Genomic DNA, 8177 nt, shown 5'->3' with positions numbered 1-8177 from the left:
ATATACAGTTTCCTTTTCATCACTGAGTATTTGAGCTAACAAGGTCACATTACAAACCGCAGAGAAAAAATGAGGTTGTTTCTATTTGCATATTTTTGTGCTTAATACCCACGCGTTTCATCTTTATTTCCACTGTATAGGCCTAGATCTTAGCCCTACAAAATTAGGACAACATTTGCCGTAAATAAAACATACCTCAGCATTTATTTGTTTTAAATATATTAAGCCAAATTTTTGTTTCTATTGTTTTTATTTTGTAGTAAAAAACATTTCCCCTAAGCCGGCTCTTTGTGTTGTCACGAAAATAAAGCAGGCCTCCTGATGGAGATTGTTTTGTGTGTTAAGCACATGGAGGGAAATTGTGATTAGTCTGTTGAAAATAATTAACCTTGTCCAGTCCAGTCTGCCTTGTAGGCCTATACTGTATTTAATAAATGAGTGACTTGATGTCCCACGATAGTTTTAGCTTGAAATGCGTGAATGGTTCTAGCTAGACCTAACAGGGGCGGGATCGTAGTCCCAATGTTTAAATACAAGGTGCATTTATTTTGTTACCAGTTGATACATGTAGTTTCCTAGTCTAGTTTTATTTCAACACTTGTATTAGAGCTAATAAACTTTTTACTTCTACTCGGAACAATACAAGCTCGAAATCATTGTTGATCTTTTTGTATGTTTTTGATATATTAGATTTGAAAATACAAAAGGTTAACAAGATTAACTCATTAACATTTTTATTTTTTGTTCGAGTAACTATTTCTATCTGTTTCTTTGTTAAAGATGTATTGTCCCCCAAAAACATGAAGATTAATTAAATCAGAATTTAAATACGTTATTTTGTAGTTTTAATAAAGTTAATCACTTCCGTAGGGAAAAAAACGAAAAAAAAATATGTTCACTTATAAAATGACAAAATAAATGGTTAAATTCAACCAAAAATCCATTGGCTGGCAGGCAATTTGACAAATTTTTGCTATAAATTACATTTTTTTTTCAGGTAAATACATTTTTTTCGATCAAATTTTTGGTCAAAGTGGGTAACTATGTTACATTAAAATGGAATATTCGACAAAAGATTTTTTAAGAATTATTTTTTTCAGGAGGACAGTACATCTTTAAGTGTATAGCAGTCTTGAATCTTCAGAATTTAAATTATTCCATGCAAGTTGACCACTTTTACACTTTAATAGCATGTGTTTGTCTGTTTCTGGTTCAGTTCGACAGTAGTCGCATAACTCTGTAGAAGATAACTTCCATGCCTTCATACGTTTTGTACATGCCAGTATACAGTGTATCAGCTTAAAATTAAATTGTGATAATTCGTACCATTTTTATACTATAAACTTTGTTATACCATATTTCTTTGGTATTTTAATTTTCATTAAATTGTACGCCTACAATATTCTCTTAATATCCTTTAGACCTCTGTCCTCCTCAGATATAGTTCATTTTATGGGTACAACATGGAGAATAACCATATTCTTTGCATATAAAATGTTAAATATGAATAATAATGGTCATTGGGTTTAAATAGTCTTCAATCTCATTGGTGTATAAATGGCTGAAGGCCACCTGATGGGTTGTTAATTGGATTATCCACATAAAATAACTGGCTATCATTGGATTTACTTCTAAATCCAAGCAGCAATAACTGTTCTAAAAAACCCATCATCAGGACATAATTGAGCGTTCACATTATGGCGAGATCATAGATAATCTAGTTAATTAACTATGTGAACGCCACTATTGTAGGACATGGACAGGCACGTGGTTAGATGTAACGAATGGAGTGCAGCAGGGCTCAGTAATTGGCCCATTGTTATTTCTTATATCAATGATTTACTGGATGATGTTGATACACTTGGACTTATGTTCGCAGATGACACTAAACTAATCTATACTTTCAATCATAATAGCTTTATCTTTAATAAATTGCAAGATGATCTTAGAAAAGTCCGGAAATGGTCTGAAAAGTGGCTTCCTAAATTCTATATAGACGAATGCCGAGGTCCTAAATAAGAAAAGATATTGGAGTCTGGATTTCAGATTTCAGAAGTTTCCATCTAATGTACAAAAGCAATTATGAAAGCAATAAACCCACACACAATAAGCTTCAAGCAAACTTTCCTCTACTACCGATATAACACGGTTATTTCAAAGTTTGGAACATCCATAAATTACCACAGAAATACGACATAATATTTACGGACGTACGAAAATGAAGATAAATGGGGTATTAAACGGAAATACAAAATTAACTATACGCACAATTATGAAATGGCCTTAAATTATGAAAAACTCCCGGCAAAACGCAATAATTATGGACAAATCGATTATTAGCCTTAGCAATATGTCTAAGGGAAAGGAATGAAGATATTTCGTTTGTCGTTGAATTTCTTTGTTGATGTACACTTCACGTGTGAATGTATGAATGTTACAGGATTGCAGGACATTTTATCATTTTTGTCGTATGTAGGTTCGACCCACTTTTATTTCTTCATCAATAAAATGTTCGTTTACAATGCATTGCACTTGATTAATGTAATATTATAATACAATATAACTGACAATAAATAACTTTCAATACATCTTATATCTCATCATGCATTTTTATATATAATAGTAAGGAAAGATTTTTACACTTTTACATTACTGTTAGTGCACCAAGTAAGTAAATTTGATGCACTATGCCCAGTGTTCAATCCTTGACAATGTAGGCCTACTTATAATTTAGCACAGAATTCTTTTGTTTTATAACGCTTTTTATCTCTTTCATGCAATCAAAAAATAGTTATATTTTACTTTACCTAACTATCAATTATTATAAACGTTAATTTTATACCTTGCTAAATTGTTACGGTCCTTTGTTGCGGACATTTTATTGTTTTATTGTTAAAATTGATACAAGAAGTAATGCTGGCGCCAACGAATTCACAACCAAAATATTTCGATATAGAAATAATTAGGCCCTATATATATTCTCATCCAGTTCAAATGCTACTGATGAATGTTAATTAAACAGTTGTTTTTACAAATTGTTTTGCGACACAGTCATTGAAGATTCTGTATATCATAGCATTTTTTCCTGATGAAATCAGTAACGAAAATGTATACATTTATTTAGATAAATTCAAATTAAGTGGTAAACACGGTGGGCTACTTTTACAATTATCGGAAAACTGTAAACTTTTGGGTCTATGCCATAGAAAAGCAATTTACTAATTAAAGTGATTTACACATTTTAATCTTGAATTGAGACAACGGAGTTCATTTTAAATTAGTTGCAGGTCTAATTAAGAAGTACAAATAGAAGAAGTACAGGTTGGACATACATTGACTATTTCTTAAGGGGTCATGGTACAGGATTTAGCACTTTACGTTTTCTCAGTTGAACTTTCTAAGGTTTCATCGATGTACTTGATCATGCTAATTATTAAAATGTTAATTACCACTAATTAAGAGCCATTGTCTGTAAAAATCAAAATTTGTTTACCATAAATAGACATTTCAATAAAAAGCATATCTACAACATTCATTTTAATTTTTAGCTTCCGTTGCCATGACAACGGTCAATTATCCAAATTTTGATGTTTTTGCCATTTTTCACAGATTTTCTATAGTGAAAAAGTACAAACTTGTATACTTATTTTAACCAAAAATACTTACAGTATACAGTTTTTGATTATAGCAGTGTAAACAACATGTATTTAGTTCCATTTAATGTAGGAAAAAAAATTACAAAATGGAGTTTGGTTGATACCATTATTTTAAAAAGGGGTGTTTTAAAAAAAATATTTTTTTTTATAAAAGTATACCTCATAAACGTACCTATAACTTCCAAAGTGGTGTTTTTAAATCAATGAGGTTTTTTAATTTGATAGTCAATAGGTTTTTCAACAATAATCATGAAAAAAATACTGGGGTAAATTTTGTACATAGGTTTTGTGTTGCCAGGAAAATACGAAAAATACAACAAAATATCAACAAACAAAACACATGAAACACAATTTAAATATGGCTAATCCAATAATAAAATGTATATGTGGCTTTTCATAATGCTACTAGAGTCATACGAATAGTTTAGATAAAATAGGAGAATGTGTTGCCAGGTTTATTTCAATTAATTGCCAGAAAAACAGTATTTTGCATTGAAATATTTAGTTGATGGAAAATAATGTTAAACTTTGAAATAATTGCGTCAATGGTTTTATAAATTTTTAAATCTATTTTGTGTAAAGAGATACCGAAAGACCTCCCAAAAAATCTGACCTTGTAAATAGGTCATTTGAGGTCAAAAGGGGTCAGAATGCAAAACAGGACAGGTCCCCACTTTACTAAAACTATTAATGTTTGATCAAAATTTACAAGATAGTTCATAAAAATTCTCAACAATTTTCATTTTTTACCTATAGTGTTACCTTAGCAACCATTTCTATGTAACTAAGGAAAGTAATTTAAATTTTTTTTTTATAAATACAAATTGCATTTGTAATTTTTCTCAATTTGACTTCTACTGCATTCTATTAATCTTAAAGTGATGACAAATTTGAACTTGTAAATTCATTCATTTTGAGGTCAAATGATGTCAACATTTTACCATAGTAACTGTTTCTATGCGAAAATATGGAGTTTTCATGAAAAAAAAAAAATTACATATTGAGGTCAAATAACATCAACATTTTACCTAGATAGTGTATTGTAGCAACTGTTTCTATACGTAACTAAGTACAATATTTTGAATATGGGGTTTCATGACTACAAACAATTGATTACATAGCTTTACTACTTTTTTCCCAAATTTACTTATCTAATGAATCCCAGAAAATGTCTGACCTTGTGAAAGGGTCATTTTATGGGTCAAGTTATGTCAAAATGTATTATTTATGTTATGTCTTAGAACCTGTTTCTATGCGTAACTAAGGATAATTGTTTTTTTAAATACAGTTGAACCTCCCGTAAGTGGCCACCCTCGGTACCTAGAAAAGTGGCCGCTTACGGGCGGTGACCCCTTACGGGAGGTTCTGCCGATAAAGGGCCAAAATCACGTATTATGGATATATACGATATCCTTATCGAAACGAGGCTCTCAATTTTCCAGCTAATTGTAGGCCTATTATTATTTATAATCAGGTGGTTTAGTATTTTTTAGCATTTTTAGACAAATTTTAAAAGCTTTTATATTATGAAAAATGGTTGAAATCTGTGTAGTTTTCTCATCTCTTCACAGTAATGTTTTTAAAACCTCTTCAAAATAAAGCTAATGTATAATGAAATACAATCAACATGGACCTCTAATTCATGGGTCTATGCAATAAGTATCACATTTTTCGATTGGCCGGCTTACAAAAAATCTCATTTTTAGTATAAAAAGGTGCCCGCAGCTGCTTACGGTAAGCACCAAATGCACTAATTAGATAGGAAGAACAAACAGGCTTTTCAAAGTGCATCCGTTAAGGGAGGTGGCCGCTTACAGGAGGTGCCCGCTGTAAATAAAATATGGGGTTTTCATGAATAAAAATAATCACAGAAGAAAGTGCTTACGAATATGACCATGTGAAACGGTAATTTGAAAATGCAAATAAGGCATGCCTGCTAATAATCTACAAATTTAAATTTGTATAAGATAAATATGCAAAATCTAAAGAATATCTCAATTTTAGTTACCATAGTAACTGTTGCTATGCATGGGAAATTAAATAATTATCAGATAATTATTAATTAATAATTAATACTGAATCCAACCATCACAGTAAAAAAAATATAGAATTTAAAACCAATATTTAATAATAAAGTGTGATGTTTTACATGCTGACCTTAAATGAAATGAAATTTCACATCAGGGCTTCAATATTTGTTATGTAGCATTAACATACCTGAGTATATCATTGACTTTTGATTGGTTCTATTTTGGGGAGGGGAAAGTGGTGGATCCAGGACTTTGAAATAGTTAGGGGATGGAGGCGAGGGTCTAAAAACTTAACTTTATGTCCTATCTTTTGCATTGCAATTTTTTAACTTGGGGTGGGTGGGGGCTTGGAGAAAGGGGAGGGGTGGGATGGAGGAGTTTGAATCCGTCTATTCGTTGGGGCGATGGTACGCTCTACTACACATGATAATAGATGTCGGTCGATCAACTTCTGACGACGACTAATACAACGACAATCAGCAAAATATATTCGTGATTTCATCTCTGGCTTGTTACATTATCATGACACATTACCAGATTTCCCCCTCCTCTGGCAATGAACGGCAGTACAGATCATCCTTACCTATAGGCTATGTAGCCTACTACGTCATTCACAAATTACCCACGCATAGCAAATATTTAGCTAGCTATAAAAAGCATAACATTTTGGGGTGTCATGAAACATAAGATCACAAAAGCTAAAACCCCCTAATACATAAGATCACGAAACCTGCGTGAAATCAAACATGCGCTGTTGCGTCGTCGGTTCCCATCTGTGATTACGCAATACAGCACTTCAATACGTCGCTGCGTTGCGTTCTAGTGAGAACCACGCTTTATACAGTGAAAAAGGTATCGAGTTATTCACGAACGTCGAGTTTGCGAATTTTTCAATTTACGAATAACCTTGTAATGTGGGGCACGTATTTGGAGGAGTTTAGAGATGTGGTGAGGTATTGGGCATGTCGGGGATGAAAAATATGTCCAGAAGCAAAGTTATTGACCTTTGACATATAGAATAGCTGACAAGCATTTTTATTCAGTAGTCTCTGGTCATATCTCGATAACCCTTTGGTCTATTGACAAGATATTGGTATCAAAATACTCGGAATAAATATATTTATATTCGTTCTAATAGACCATTTTGACTAAATGTAACCGGAAATGCTATTGTTCTTTACTAGTGACCCTTGACCTTGACTCGCACTGTATCTAAAAAAACGGCTGGTCATGGAAATTAAAAAATGGTCTCAAATTGCTCAGACCTTACATATTTATAATTATTGGAATGCAATATTTTGTAAGAAAATGACCGGAAGTAAAATTATTCACCATTGACATAGAGAATAGCTATTTACAAGGATGGATAAATATTGGTCAGATATTTTGGCCATACTCTGACGTATTTTTCACTTTTACCAAGAATAAATCATTAATACTTAAGTAATGTGGGACTCCAACAAACTCCAGATCACTAGCCTGGCGTTCACTAGGATAATTATGTTATGCATTCAATTCTTTTTCGATTGCCACCTTTGAACGTCTATAAACGTATTAAGTAAACATTTCTTATTTGGCTAAAAGTAGTAAATGCTAGAGTGAAATTTGATGGTAATTATAACCTATATTAGAAATAAAATGTATCTTGTAGATTTGTTTTGCCCATGACTGATTTTCATTTATATGCTCTCTGATACATTGCCATCTAACACAAATGAACCACCTTGGCTTGATGTAGAAGACCCAATAACAGTAAATAAAAGATTTAGCCTGGGTGCAGAACAGTTAATATACACATTTGCGGGAAAAAATTATAGGAAATGTTTTGGGGGTTTTTCTGATAGAGTATACCATATAGAATGTCCAAAAAAAATCCCCATCTTGGGAAAATTTTTTTACGCCACTTTTAAATTTTGGCCTATATAACACACATAAATGCCTATTAACACACACATATCTATATATAAGGGATAGGGAAAACCAATTATCGGTTTTTGTTACTTGCAGTTGTGTTTAAAGATTAGAATTAGTAGAGGCTTACTTTAGTTGACGTGAGGCCGAGTTGACGTCTGGGCAAGTTGACTTGGGGTCGACTTGAATTTGACTTAGACGGGTTAAAGCCTTTGATCATAATAAAATACAACAGTATAATTAGTTGTTATGATATTGAGCATTTTAAATTTATTAGACTCTTTTTCCTATTGTTATTTCTACTCTGAAAGACCTACGAACCAAAAATATAAAATGTAATAGGAATTTGACTGAATAAATGATTTGCACATTTGTAGAATACCTTTTGCACATTTAACGTCAAAACTGACCATTTTTACATTTAACGGCGTGATGTTTGCACATTTGCGGGTAATGAATGTTTACAGATTTGCACATTTGAAGGTAAAATGTTTGCACAAATGTGGTTGTTTGCACATTTGAAGGTAAAATGTTTGCACAAATGTGGTTGTTTGCACAAATGTGACTTTTTGCACATTTC

The sequence above is a fragment of the Antedon mediterranea genome, chromosome 5 (assembly GCF_964355755.1).
Source record: "Antedon mediterranea chromosome 5, ecAntMedi1.1, whole genome shotgun sequence".
NCBI classification, from domain to species: Eukaryota; Metazoa; Echinodermata; class Crinoidea; order Comatulida; family Antedonidae; genus Antedon; species Antedon mediterranea.
This window is presented reverse-complemented; position numbering follows the sequence as displayed.